We start from the raw sequence: 13,593 nt of genomic DNA, 5'->3' as shown, positions 1-13,593 counted from the left end.
TGGGAAAATTTGGAAGGCAACCGGGAAAGTGTGAATATGAAACTTAGAGTAGATGATGTTGGAGAGTTACCATTGACTTTGTTAGTTGTCCATTTTATTAGGTATTATTATTTGAAGGAAACTCCTCATCATTTAGAAGCACATAACAAAGTATTTAAGGGAAAATATCCTGATATCTATTTTACTTTGGGAAATTGAGTGTGTCTGTGTGTGCACACGTGTGTGTGTGTATACATACAAACAAACTAAAATGTAGTAAAGTGCTATTGTTATTTAAATCCAGGTGATATACATAGGGGTGTTCATTGCACTGATCTTCTTCTCTGTATTTGAGATAAAGTGAAACACATAGATGGATAAAGTCATACCTCTATTACAGTGTTGTGAAGGTAAGAGTTAGGGTGTCCAATAGACCTACTTTGTATTAAATATCATTAAGCAAATGAATAGTCTCCTCCACAACAATTTTCTTACAGTCTGTGCATCGAAACCTCACTCAAATCCAGACTCTGGTTGCATTCAGCAATGACGTATCAGATTGTTCACAAGTCTCTGGAATCCATTGGAGGGTAAGATGGATGCAAGCTGGCAGACTGGCATCATGTTTGGTGGAATAAACTTTGACAATTTCTGGCCTATTCACTGCTGTGTACAGAAATACTGCAGTTCTTTTACTACCTAGAACCAAAACTCAAATAACACATTCATGTTTGGATTTGTTAAAAAATGGAAAGATTTTTGCTGAGCTGGAAACATGGTCCTCATATACAAGATGTGATACTGGCCTCTACATAGTTCTGAAACTCACATTCATAGAGGAGTTTTATTGGCCTTCTAGTCACAAGCCATTTTCTGAACTTCCTCTGTTTTCCCAAGGTCTTCCCTATGTACAAAAAAAAGAGTGAAATATCTCCAACACTCGGGAGAGTGGGAAAAACACTAGGATGAAGTCAAGAGACATCAGTTTGCAGTGTAATGTGGATGCATTATACATACACATACCCAAGTTTGACCTTGCTGCCCCAACAATTATAGATAGCAGCCCCTTTTACCCTTAAAAGTGTCCTGGTTCAAGTGTCCTGATGAGTAATTTGGCCTTCCCAAATATACAACATGTTTATCTCCTAAGTTCTTCTGTAAACTGACCTTGACTCCCAGTCAATCTCTGTCCTGCCACTCATCTCCCCACTGCCACCTCCACTTTGCAGTAATCCAGTTGTTTCAATCTCCTGGAAGGCATATCAGTGATATGTGCTCTCTCTCACCTCTGCAGTTGTGCATTTGCTGACCTGTCTGCATAGAACACTCACAATCCCTTCCCACCTCATTCTGCCTGGCTAACATCTTCCCTTCTCAGAGGCTTGAGTTAAGTCATCTGCTCCAGAAGACTTTCCTAGAGTTCAGAGAGAGGAGTTGGGTCTTTCTCCTCTGTGTTTTGGGCACAAAATTTAAAGAGGCTCTCATTCTCAGGGTGGTATAAATGCTGATTCTGCAAGTCCCATGACACTAATAGTGAATGCCTCCTTAAATTTTATACCATAGGCCTCACCCCATCTTGGCTCTGGTTTCAGCATCTATATTCTGCCATCACAATTGTATTCCTGAATTTGTTGGTCTCTCTTCCTGAGCGGAATGTGAATTCCTTTACCTAAGGGATCATGTCTTTTTCATTACTACAACCAGTCCCTAGCAGTGTGTTTGGGACATAGGAAATGTTTATAAATGATGGTTGAAATAGAAGAATGATGGAATAAGGTAAATGGTGTTGGAGACGCACATGGTATTAGAGACTTCTTAAACCATCAGATACAAAATCTCATCTGCTGGAGAACTAGAAGATGGAAAAATTGGATAAAATATAATATTTGTATATCTGAACTATACCTAGTTAACAGACTATGATGAGCTGCTTAGCAGTACTACCTGCCTACTAGAGAAACCTGAAAAAGTTACCTAGATACATGATTGAAATTATCAGCAAAGCTTTGAGTAGCATGAAATCAGGATTGTCTGCTAATCCAGGTTTCCTCCAAATAAGGTACCTCCCTTAATCTCTCTGTCCTTCACACTACTTATATCATGGGTCCATGGTATCAGTTTGGAAGGAATGGCATGGGCCTGACTTTAGGAGCCCTTTTCCATGTGCCTATTATCATTCTAGGCCCTTCACAAAGATTGTAGTATTTAATCATCACAGAAATATCACAAAGCAAGAGTTCATGCCCATGGTCTATGGATGGGGAACGCCAGAGATGTTGTGTAACTTGCCTAAAGCCACACAGCTAGGAGATGAATGAACAAGAGCACCTTTAGTATCCAGGGCAATTAAAACTTGATAATGCTGATTATCGTCCTATTCTCCATACCCTGCCCCCCAAATTGTCATAGATTAGAAATAAAAATAGACTCATGCAAATATTTGAGCACCTACTCTGTGCTCTATTGTGGGTATAAAGTCTATGCAGTAAAATTTTGTTGGGGTGGGGTGGGGAGAGAGGGAAGATAAATACTAAATGATTCATAGGTGTGTTTAGAAGAGCAAACATACTCTCTTCTATAATGCTCAGGGGAGTGCATAAAAATTGAAGTATCATGTTTGCAATAATATCAAAAGCCATAGGACTGAAGAACCTTAACAAAGACAAAACTGTCTCCTTAAACTTTCCCAAAGATAAAATCCTCTCCTGTGTGTTGTGTCTCTAACTCACCATGAGATAGATCTTTATGTGTAGGGTAAGGTAGAGAATGAAATGATTGTGCAAATAGTTTTCAGGAGAAGTAGCTGGCAGTGGTTTTTTTGGTGCATTTTCTTTTGGAGAGGGTGCGTACTTCTGGAGAGAAGGAGCTCAGATCTCAGCTTTATCCTCACATGTGTAAACAGAATCTCAGCCTGCACCTAGTGGTCCCACTGAAGTATTACTTGAAGCCTCCCATTCGGCCCGTTTGATTTATTTCTTTCCTAATCAAACTCCTGTTGTGTATGTAGGAGCCCTGTGAAAACTTCAAAAAAGCCATTAAAGCTGAAACATTTCTCAGTTCATTTTCAAATTACTCACTCATCATTAAAAGCCAGTGACAGGATAGCTCAAGTGATTTCAGTCAAGTTTTTCTAACCGAAAGCCAACTTTCTAAGACAGAGTTACAAATGCTTTTAGCTCCATTTTGCATACATTCTAGAGAACTTCTTGGCAGGGTCTTTAAAGTGTGTTTTCATATTCTTTGGATTTCATCTTCGTAGCACAGCCTCATGGAAAAACATCACATTCCAAGTGTGACTGGGAAGTTTCATTCATTACAGCAGTTGCCAATAACATGTGGGGAGTTTATTGTCCCGCTAGCGAGCTCATCAAATCCAAACAAAATGTGTTCGCTATAATTTTAGCTGATTCATTTCCATGAGATGCAAGTTGATGCTATTTACTGGATACCCAAAGACCAGTTTAAGAGTCTACACTATGGTGGAATTAAATATACAATATATATCATTAGAATCTTAGCAGGAAACAAATGGCACACTCAAAAGGGCTTAGCTGAATATAGTTTTGTGAAGAGAATATTTAAGAGGCATGGACATGGTTAGGGGAATTGACAAGGAGTGGTGAGGACTCAGGAATTGTTAACATCGGGGAGCTCTCACTGCCTCAGGCAGATGGAGCGAGAGGTCAGACTTAGAGGCTGGAGCCCTAGAAGTCCCCTGGACCAGCCCCAGAAGGCACCAAAGGACCTGTAGCTGTAGGAATGCAGCATGGCTCAGGACAGCAAGGCTTGGTGGAAACAGGAGAATAAATTCCCCAATCTCTCTCCTTGCATCCTCTAATCACTTGGTGGTGCTGCTGCCCATCAGCCAAGAAGTGGTGCTGCCCATCGCTCATTCAGCCAGAAGCCAGAGGGCAAGGGAGACTGGAGATACACATCGTTGAGGTCAGTCTCCTGGGAATTCATGACACACAGAGAAGGGCAGAAATTATCTTGGGGTAGACTATACCAACCAATTTCAGATTTTACTCTGAGAGAGAGAGTAGCATAATAGAAAGAATATAGGTTTAGATGTCAGAAAGATCTGGATTCAAATTCTACCTACTAATTGTCAGTTATTGGGGTCTTTTCTGGAAAAAACCTGTTACACAGCTTCAGGAGAGTTCCAGCTTACCCTCTCTGAGTTTCAGTTTCTTCACCCACTAAAATGGAAATAATAACTACTTACCTATTTCCCTAATTGAGGTATTGTGAATATTAAGCAGGTTGCCTAATTAAAAGAGCCTGACACAATGCTTGACACATGAATGTAGCTGGTATTTGTTGATTTCCTCCAACTAGCCCTCCATCCTTATATGGTGAGATGTCTATCATGCAGAGGTTGGAGAACTAGTTTGATCCTCTTTCTCTTACTGAATTATTGTGGGAGTCCCCTTTTGACTCATAGCTGGAGCAATGAATGGGACTGTTGTTCCTGGAAATTTTTTTTGGGGGGGTCTTCCTGTTGGGAGAGAACCAGCCATTTGGCTAGTGTCACTTCTCTGAAGAACACCTATTGGGACATCTTCAGGAGAATTCAAGTTTTATCTCTCTGCGAGACACGGGTTCTTAAGGAACTATCCCTTCACTGCTATACTAATCTTTGACATTTCCCCAACAAGTTTAATTCTCCATGCATAGGTTGATGTTCAGAAAGCTGGTTTACATGTTGTTGACATGGTATCAGCTGCTTTTCCAAGAACTTGACCAATTTAGTGCCTGATAATAAAGGCCATTTCTTTCTTACTTGAAGCTACTAGGGAGCTATTAGTTTATTGTTGTCTGTTGTTGATGTTTACAAGTTTTGGAACATTTGGGAATGTTTGGTTAGTTGTGAATTTTGACCAGACCCTTGGAAAGAGTACCGGTGTTTGAAAAACAAAGGGCCATAGGAGTCATTTATTTGATTTCATTGGTTCAAACTAGAATTTATCCACTTGCATAATCTCCATTTCCCACAGTCATCCTATAAGGTAGTATCTTATATTCAGTTGAGGAAGCTGAGGCTCAGATAGATGGACTGACATGTCTAGTTGGTAAGAGATGAAGCTGGGCTAGAGACCATAGCTCTATATGAATCAAAGCATAGAACTCTCTTTATCTCTAAGATGGTTAGGGAAAGTCAACTGAAGTATTTTTATTCATCTGTGGCCATTCAAAAGTAAGAATTTCAAGACTGAGTTTCCTCATTCATCTCTCTATTTTCATTGCTGACCACTGCCCCTGCCATAGGGTAGGTGCCTGACTAATGTTTGTTGAATGAAAAAATGATTGAGTGAGTCATCCATACAAAGATATTTTTGTCTCTGTCACATTTTTCTAATGCATATTTATATTTCATTTGACAGTGTTTGCAAATTGCATAATATTACCCTTCAGCATAACTTGCAGTGTGGAAATGCTTCCATATGCTAGATGTTTCCCCTCATTTGACTGAGGGAGAAGAAAGACTAAGAAAAACATCACATGGTGGCTAAGCATCCATATAAACACAAGTTATAGCATGTACTGTTCATGAATGGTGTATTTTAAAATGGTGATTTTGCAAAAATATTGAAGCAGACATTCAGTTTGGATTGATATTGGTTGGGAAAATATTTTGTGCCACTAAATATAGTTTTATATTAATTCATATATATTGTGGGAGGTATAGGGTATGGAAAAAGCATGGGTCTTGGAGTAACTTCCTATATTCAAATCCAGGCTCTACTACTTAATTACTATGTGACTTGGGCAGCTTATTCAACCTATCTGTGTCTTGGTTTAACTCCTCTGTAACATGAGAATGTCCTCTCCCTCATAAGAAGGTTGAACAAGTTAAATGAGTTAACAAAGGAGGAGTTCTTAAAACTGTTCCCAATGGCAAGGCTCAAGAAATTTTATTATTCCCAAGCCCCAAAGAGTCTGGTTAAGAAAAGTAAATCTTTTTCATCTCTCTATCCCCATTATCTCTACCTTATTTCAGGAGTTCATCAAATTGTGCTTGTCTTTACCTTCCAGCTCACCCTTCACATGGGGCCTAGAGTGACTCCTTGAAGACTTACATTAAACCCTTCACCTTCTTCAAGCAATGCCATTATTCCCTATCTACTTCATGACTCAGTACCACTGCTCAGTATGATATTCAAGATCCTTCATAAACTCATTCCTTTTTCCTCCTCTGACCTCATCTCTCATCACTTTCACATGCACATAGTGCTACAAGTATCAACAGAAGCCCAAGGTGGAAAAAGTTCTGTTGGCTTGATGAATAAGTAATAGCTTGAGTAAGAGGAGTGAACAGCTAATTTTGCTCATGTGTTCACAGAAGGCTTCAAAGAAGAGGTATTTAAATTGTATGTTGAAGAATAAGATGATATTGGCCAAGCAAGTTAAGGGGGAATGTGATTGGGTGGATCACCTAGACTGAGGGAAGGATTCATGCACAGAGACAGAAAAACAAGGTGCATTCATAGAATTAGAACTTGTCTAATGCTGAATGGAATGAACTAGGGGAGACTTAAATGTGGGAGTAAGGGAGGGGTGTGTGTCAAAAAGGGCCCTTAAGTCCAGCATGAATGCCTAGATGGAAGGGTGGTGTTAATGGAGATGAGGAATATACCAAAGAAGGAATGTGGTCTGTGTGTGTGTTGAACTGGAAATAATAGGTTCTGCTCTGTACACATGTGTGTAAAAACCACCTGGGAATATCTAGTTTTAAGCTCATAATCTTGTCCTCAATCCCAACCCCCAGACCTGTTTCCCAGCAAATTTTCACCACTTAGCAAATGACAGCTCTATTCTTAAGAGTCTTCTGTAGTTTCCCTGTCTTAAATCCTATTTTTGATCCTTAAGCAAATTCTGATAACTTTTTCTTCAAAATATATACAGTATATGATCATTTATCACCATTTTCAAGGCTTCCACTCTCTGCAAAGCCATCATCTTTTTTTGTGGGATTATTGAAAGGGTCTCCTAAACTGCCTCCCTGCTTTCCACCTTGCCTGCCTGCAACCTATTCTCAACTCAGCAGTCAGAGTGGTCCTCTTAAAAAGACCTTGGATCATGACTTCTCTGTCAATAGCTTTTCAAAAACATCCCATCTTAGAGTAAAATCCCAAACCATTTACAGTGGTGGTTTGCATGACCCACCCTCCCAACTGCTGGCCCCATTGTTACTCAGACTTCCTCTCCTGCTTCATCCCTCTCTGGCACCACTGCCACATTGGATTCCTTAGTGTTCCTCAGACATGCTTGGCATGCTTCTGCTTATGAGGCTTTCCAATGACTGTTCCCCTGTCTATGGTGGATTTTCCTCAGATGCCCTTCTAATCAATTCCCGCACCTCCTTTCAGGTCTTCACTCCAATGTATTGTACTCAGTGAGGCCTCCTCTGGTTACCTTACCTAAAGTGGCTGCTTCCTCTTACCTGTGGTCTCCCAATCCCTCCCTTACTTCTCTGCATTTTTTCTTTAATATGATCACCATCCGTAACACTCTGTATTTTACCTTTAGGTTTTATCTATTGTCTTCCCCCCACTCTTTTTCATTTATAATATATAAGTACCATGATGACACTGATTTTTGTATTGTTCTCTGTATTTCCTGTACCTAGAATAGTGCCCGACAACAGTTTTTCAATAGATTTTTTGTTGAATGAAAAAATATATCCAGGTGGGGACTAGAGCAATATGTCGTTGCAAGAATATGGGACCCAGGAGGCAGATCAGTTTAAAGATAGATTTGTCAATTCTTAGCAGTGAGGTACAGACATATGGGAGTAGCTAATACAGACCAAGGAAAAGATATTTAGTGAGATTTTTTTAAAAGACCAAAATAAAAATTGGGAAAAAATAGTAATTAAAGATTGTGCATATGAAATGTCAGAGTTGAGAGCAATGGCTTTGGGATTACAGACTTGACTTAAAATCTTTGTTCAGCCATTATGAGCTTGTAACTATGGGCAAGTGACTAGATTCTCAGCCTCCGTATTTTTAAGAGTAATTGGGAAAAAAAGATCTCCACTTCAGAAAGCTAATAGAATTGACCAATAAAATGCATAGAATTCAGTTAGCAGAGGATAATAAAGAATATATGTTGTTGTTGATACTAACACCATTATTATTATCAAAATCCAGCAAAGAATCCTGAAAAATAGAAGTAGGAGAGCATAATGGACAATAGAGAAGGAGATGTTTTCAAGAAAGAGGGCAATGAACTCTGTAAACGTTGCTTATGGTCAAGGCTAGATATCCTAAGGAGTATATAAGGTCCTGGGATAGAGTTATTTGAGAGAATAGTGTCACTTTAATCCAAAGGTCATAATCCCATATTTTAAAATGAGCTCATGTTTTGTGGAAAATAACAATAATTATCCTTGAAAAAAATAAAAAACAAAACAAAACAACATTAGGACCTCAATTGTGTCCAGCTGACAAATGTAGGAACATGGTGACCCAAAAATTTGCTTCTCTCTGGTCTTAGATATATTTTTGAGCTCACTAGTCAGAACTAGTTTGCTAGTTTTATGAGGTTAAGCTATTGTGCAATACTATTTAGCTGGCTCTGTGGGTGTTTATTTACAGATGGCTGCCATCTTGATTTATTGTCTGTCAAATTATAATTATTAAGGATGAAGTTAATTGTCGTTTCAACCATCTGGTAATTACCCATTGTACTTTTATGTGGTAGCAAATCTGTCCTTTAGATCAAAATTGAAAGGTTCACAGGATACTTTATTTCCACGTTCATCTCCATTCATGTCTTGTTCAAAATAAATGATTAGTGCAAATTATCAATACTTTTTAGTGTAATTTGTGGGCTTTCAAGGAAAAGAATTGTAATGTTGTAAATGTTTCTGGGTAGTAGGGCTGGTATAACAAGAATCCAGTGGTGTGAGCTATAGTAATTGAAATTAAAATAACGAGCCATGCCTTTTCAAAGATTGGTCTAATAAAAAAAATTAACAATGATTCCAGTATATTCCATGGTGCATCACTTACAGTGATGGTTTATAATTCTCATATTTCTTTGTACCATTGTTTACCAAAACTACTTTATCCTTATGCCCTTCTGAACTTTTAGGGCAGAATACAGCAGAGTCAATGTAAGACTTCGTAAGACTCTTGTCTTACAAGACCTCAATTACTTTGATTCAGGCTATGAGTGGGATTGTATTCTTGGTTTCTTTTTGGGAAAGAACCAGTGGGAATAAAGAGGAGGTGATACACACACACACACACACACACACACACACACAATAGGAGCTACCTCCCTCCTCCCATTTTTGGTGTCTGGTCCTTTCTGTGTATGCTTTTCTTTTTTTTGGTTTATCCTATTGGGTACATTTTTACACAGAATTTGCTAAATCTGCATTGGATCAAGTGGAAGCTTCCCTATGAAAGCACAGTCTCAGGGTGCTACTATAGTCTCAAAACATTTTTCCCCTTAAGAAATTAATCAAGCATTCTGTTTCCAGCTTCCTCTAGCTTTTAGATTAAGGACATAGAGGGGAAAAAGTCTATGTCCCTGGCTCCTTAATATTTCTATGCAAAGTCACTTTTTTTGGGGGGGCGCACCTGCTGTATATGGAAGTTCCCAGGCTAGGGGTCAAATTGGAGCTGTAACTGCCAGCCTATGCCACAGCCACAGCAACACCAAATCCCAGCCACATCTGTAACCTACACAGAAGTTCACGACAATGCCAGATCCTTAACCCACTGAGCGGTCTAGGGATTGAACCCAAGTCCCCATGGATACTAGTCGGGTTTGTTATCACTGAGCTACAATGAGCACTCTGCAAAGTCACTTTTTAATTGACAGTTGCCATATTAGAGTCCTTGGCACTTGCTCTGCAGTGCTACTCAGCCTGGGCTGATATCTACTAACAGTCCTTCCCAGCTAGAGAACCATGTCTCCACTGGCCCAGGGAAAACATGTGAGGAATGTCTACTTTTCTTCACTTTGCAGGACTGTGAATTAGTAGCTGAGGAAGGAAATCTCAGGGGCTAGAGGTGGGTACCTCGGGAATCTGCAGTCTGTCACCAGGCTCAGGCATTTCCTGATCCCTCCTCAAAGAGGCTCACCCCACATAAAGGATTTCCACGTCTTAGGCAGTTCTCTGTGGTCAAGTGCCCTGATATGGCCTCCCCTGCTCTCCTTTTCTCACTTACTCCATGAAGCCAGAGCAAAGACCTCTTCTTACCTGTGAGACCTCTTTATCTCTAGTACCTGTCCCCTTTGGTCTACCTTCATATTGCGGTCTGAGAGTTCTCAAAATCTTTTACGTGCTTCTTCCAAGAATCCAAAATATTCACCATGACATTCAGTGGCCTTTACCATCCTCTACCTATTCTTCCAGTCTGAGGTTTCTCTGCTCTCTCTTGTTGGATGATATTTCAAGGCCTTTACATTGAAGGTTCCAACTGGTTGCGCTGTCCTCTCCCTCCTTATGTCATTCATCTGGAGTATTCCTAATTATTCTTCACAGCTCACAAATCAGCACTCACCTCCTCAGAGGAGTCCTCTGTGACCATCCCCACTCCCCTGGAAATGAATTATTACCCTTGTTGTATTTGTTCTGTAACTTTCATTTCTTTCTACTATTTTTTTGCTTGTCTGTCAGTCTCCCTTCAGAGGTCTTCAAGGGCAGGATCTAGGATGGACGTATTTCTGTCCTCATAGAGCAGGAGCTGAATAGATAGTTGAATAAATTTTGTTCAAGTCCTTCTACATCTCCATTCTGTAGAACTGTGCTGAGTATGCAGGAGATACTAGATACATAGTTGCTGATGGATCCTTATTAAACATAGCTAAAATCTTGGCTAATGTTCTTGGTACCAATGTTAGAGTAGATAAGTGTCTTTATGGAAAAATAAGAACTGGCTGCATGGAGAAGAAATTGACCCTTTATCCAAGACATACATGACAGCTGCTGATTGGAATAAAGGACAGATAATCATATCCAAATGGAAAGAAAAAAAGACTTTGGTTTTGGTTAAGAGAAAACATTCTTGACTAAATGTTAAGGAAATGGGATATGCATTTCTTTTTTTTTTAATAGTGCGTATTTTCTTTTATATGAGAGATTTCTGTAGAACTCAAAGGATGTTCTTTTTTTTCCTTCTCTCCCTCCTTCCCTCCCCTCCCCTTCCCTTCTCTTCCCTTTCCTCCTCCCTCAATCTATTCCTTCTTCCTTCCTACTTTTCCTTCTTTCTTCCTATGAAGATAGGCAATCTTGGGAAAACACAGGGAGCTGCTAACTTCTATAGAGAAAAAGTGGAGAGTCTGTTCTTATGTCAAAAATGTCCTTCTGGTGGCAGATTAGGCTGTCTCATCCTCAAACCAAGATTATAACTGAAGTTAACTCTTCTTACTCAATGTCAACCTGAGGATCATTGGCTTCATTGATCTAGCATGGAAAGTGGGTCCATGAATGTCTTGGGTATTGTCTTTCTTGGTTGGAATTGAATAAGGAGTGTATTTTCTGAAATCAAAATTTTTTTTATGAAACTTGAACTGTTCTACTTATTTTTTTTTCTATTCTTATATCATCGGGAACTTTTTGAGAGGAAGTAGATAGTTAAGTTCTAGAATGGTGTGAAAATTATACTAATATAGCAGATAACTCTTCGAAGCCCTGTCATTCTCTAGGAACCATTAATTATTATCATGATGGTTTATAGTATAGATCTATTATTTTCATATCAGAAAGGTACTGTTCAGTTTTTGCTTCACAGTCTCATGAAAGGAGTTGCAATCTTTGTACCTCCTACAGGAAACAGTTGAGTAAGGAGAGTTTAATGACAGGTTCAGGGACAGAAATGTACTGGTTGACTTTAAATTCTCCCTGTTTTTTTGGTACTGAACCTTATACTTGAGCACAGGGTTGCCTCTTTAGCCTTTCTGTTACAGTGTTCACCCAGAAGTTAAAAAGAGAAAGAAGGAATAGAACAGAATGTCATGCTTAAATTTCTCAGTAGGAAACAAACTATCTATTATGTTTCTTTCCCTTAAAGAGATGGGTCCTAAAAGCTTGAGAAAGCAGCATTACCACACCTGGTAGGACACTGTATTTTTCTTTATGACCAAGGAGTGGGGGGAAGAACATTAATTGGAGAGTCAGTGGACCTGGGATCCAGTTCTTACTTGACACTGACTGGTCATACCATCTTGGAAAGCTCACTTCTTTTCCTCTAGCTTCAGTTTCCCTCCTCGATATGATGAGATGATCGCTAACGCTTCTCCCAGGTTGAATTCTCTGAGAAGCTGAAAGCTGCAGGAGAAGGGGTGAATCACTTGGTGAACCTCTAAGTCCACACCCAGCTGAGTGTCTGCTAGGAAGTCTCCTCTTATCACCACTATTGCAATCTACTCTCAGGGCTGTATAATTATTTGTACCCATTGAATTAGTAATGTCACTCCTGGCAGTTTTTTGAAAAGAAATAAACTCCTTAGGAAGGAGGAAGAGTTTCATTAGCAAAAAAGATATTGCCTGTTGTATAATTCAAAATTTGACTTAAGCTCAATGTCCAACAGTAGGAGAACAGATCGGGATAGTTGGTGGGCTGTTTCAAAGTCCTGAGGATTATATGGAGAAATGTTTTTAATAACACAAGAAAGCAACATGTATTTGTCCTAGGGATTGCAAATATATATATGCACTAGAGAAAGGTAAGAAGCCTATCTATGGTCTACCCTGTATGAGTCAGGTGCTGTTTTAGGCATTTGGTTACATTATTTGTCTTACTTTTTCTTTTGAACAGCTGTGAGGAAAGGTGTTATCATGACAAATTTACAGATTAGGAACCTAAAGCTCAGAAAATGATAGTCATGGATCAGCCAGGATTGATCACCAGATCACCACTGCTGCTGATGGGTTAGCACTCAAGATTCAAACCTAGGTACAAATTATTATTTTATTCATGATACTTATGATCTGTAAAATTTCTGTGAACTGAATTAAATACTGAGCCACTGCTCCTTGGGGAAATAGAGGATTAGTTTCCTGTTAACCTCTGGTCACAATATTTTCATCAGCTGATCAATACATAACCTTATTTTATGTGTATTTCTGTTTAAGGACACCTTGTTTAATAAGTATTGTTGATTCATTAACATTGAACTCACAGACAATAGCTCTATAAGTTGTGCCTGGAAGGAGCTTACCTAACATGTATATTTTCTTTAGGCACATCACAGCCTTCTTGCATTTAGAAACACTGGACAGCACTTCAGCACTATGTTTGGGGAACATTTTAAACAACAAAATCACCCACAAAGTGCACTAAGATGTGAGAAACATGGCACCCAATAGACTGTAAATAGGACAGTGTTTACAGTTTGAGAGTTGAAACAAACAGGCCAACCATTGCTTTCCTCAACCAGAGCTGGGAACAGGTGCATCAAACAACTCAAAATTTTCACTGCTCTGCCCACGTCTGTGAATGACAATGAAATTGCCATGAATATTGTTTAGAGGTTGCAAATCAATTTTAGGAAGTATGTAAATTCACAAACATGGAATCCATGAATAATGAGGACTTGACTATGTAATCATTCATTTAGTACATATATATGGGATGTTTATTATGTGCCAGA

This window comes from Sus scrofa, chromosome 1 (genome assembly GCF_000003025.6).
Source record: "Sus scrofa isolate TJ Tabasco breed Duroc chromosome 1, Sscrofa11.1, whole genome shotgun sequence".
NCBI lineage: Eukaryota > Metazoa > Chordata > Mammalia > Artiodactyla > Suidae > Sus > Sus scrofa.
This window is presented reverse-complemented; position numbering follows the sequence as displayed.